Source organism: Schistocerca gregaria, chromosome 8 (genome assembly GCF_023897955.1).
Source record: "Schistocerca gregaria isolate iqSchGreg1 chromosome 8, iqSchGreg1.2, whole genome shotgun sequence".
NCBI lineage: Eukaryota > Metazoa > Arthropoda > Insecta > Orthoptera > Acrididae > Schistocerca > Schistocerca gregaria.
Window position 1 is genome coordinate 294669785 of NC_064927.1, and position 2247 is coordinate 294672031.

Genomic DNA, 2247 nt, shown 5'->3' on the forward strand with positions numbered 1-2247 from the left:
AGAATACATCCAGCAAATAATAGAGGGCATAGGTTGCAAGTGCTACTCTGAGATGAAGAGGTTGGCACAGGAGAGGAATTCGTGGTGAGTCACATCAAACCAGTCAGAAGACTTATGACTCAAAAAGAAAAAAAAAAGTATATGATGTGTGAATGAGCAAGTCTACTAGTATGAAATACAGGCCTTAATTTGAGGAAGAAATTTCTGAGAATGTACATTTGGAGCACAGCATTGTATGGTAGAGAAACATGGACTCAGGGAAAACCAGACAGAAGAGAACCAGAGCATTTGAGATGTGGTGCTACAGCCGAATGTTGAAAATTAGATGAATTAATAAGGTAAGGAATGAGGAGGCTCCACAGAATCGGAGGGGAAAGGAAGATGTGGAAAATACTGACAAAGAGGTGAGTCAGGATGATAGGACATCTGTCAAGACATCAGGGAATGATTTCCGTGGTACTTGAGGGAACTGTACGGCGCAAAAACAGTAGAGGAAGACTGAGACTGGAATACATCCAGCAAAGAACTGCGGACATAGGTTGTAGGTGCTACTCTGAGATGAAGAGTTCGTGGCAGGCCGCATCAAACTGGTCAGAAGACTGGAAAAAAATGAAACACGCAGAGGTACTGCTGCAACTTCACGGCAGGAGCATAGGCGCGCACACAACTTCACCGCTTGCCCGCTTGACGCTCCTGCCGTGAAGTCCCATACACGGAGGTGACAAAAGTCATGGCATACCTCCTAATATCGTGTAGGACCTCCTTTTGCCCGGCGTAGTATGGCAAATCGACGTGCCATGGGCTCAACAAGTCGTTGGAAGTCCCTTGCAGAGAACTTGAGTCCAATTGCCTCTATGGTCACCCATAATTGCTAAATTGTTGCCAGTGCAGGATGTTGTGTATGAACTGACCTGTGGATTATGTCTCATAAATGTGCGATGGGATTCATGTCGGGTGCTCGAATTGTCCAGAGTGTTTTTCAAACCAATCGCAAACAACTGTGCCTTGGTGACATTGCGGATTACCATCTGTAAAAATTCCATCGTTCTTGGGAAGTCCAGGGATGGCTGCAAATAGCCTCCAAAAAGCCCACCATAATGATTTCCAGCAACAATCGGTTCAGTCTGACCAGAGGATCCAGTTCATTCCATGTAAAAACAACCCACACCATTATGGAATTACCAACAGCTTACGCCATACCTTATTGATGATAATCTGAGTCCATGGCTTCATGGAGTCTGCGCCAAACTAAGGCCTCTCAAACTGAAAGCTGGGCTCATACGACCAGGCCACGTTTTTCCAGACGTCTAGGGTCCAACCTAAATGGTTCTAGTTCAGGAGAGCCGCTGCAGGCAAAGTCATGCTGTAAGCAAAGGCACTCGCGTCAGTCGTCTGCTGCCGTACTCCATTAACGCCAAGTTCCCCTGCACTTTTCTAAAGGACTCGTTCGTCGTACATCCCACATTGATTTGGGCAGTTGTTCCATGCAGTGTTGCTTGTCTGTTAGCACTGAGAACGCTACGCAAAATCCGCTTTTCTCGGCAACTGGAATGTCCCTGTTTGAAATTTGGTATTCTCGACACACACTTGAGACTGTGGATGTCGGTATATTGAATTCCCTAAAGATTTCCGAAGTGGAATGTCCTATGCGTCTAGATCCACCTACCATTTTGCTCTCAATGTGTGTTAATTCCAGTCGTGCTGCTGTAATCACGTCGGAAACCTTTTCACATGAATTACCCGACCACTCTGCCAATCCAATGCCCTTTTATACCTTGTGAACGCGATACTACTGCCGCTTGTATATGTGCGTATTGCTATCCCGTAACTTTTCTCACGTCAGTGTTCTCTGGCTTTGGAGGTACCATGATCAGCCCCGAGCAGGGGCAGGGATTTTTCTTCGTTCCATTCCTTCCCAGACGGCCCAGTCAGCCTGCTATTGAAATGAGTACCGAGGATCTTTCCCCGGGGTAAAGACGCCTGAGACGAGGGACCCGCCAACCGTCCCCCTCCTACTACGCCGGCGAACAGAAGAGCTGCGCTCTACCTGCGGTCAGGCCGACAGCCCATTTGCAGGCTTGTGCGAGAGCCTTTTACAATGCGTTTATATCACTGATGGCAACTAAAGGGCAATTTTAAGCCAGATCAAATGAAGAAATTACAGAAACATGTACATTACACATTTTGAAGATGAGGTAGTCCACAGAGGTTCATTGGTCAGTAGTGTTGACAGATTTAGTGTGGCTC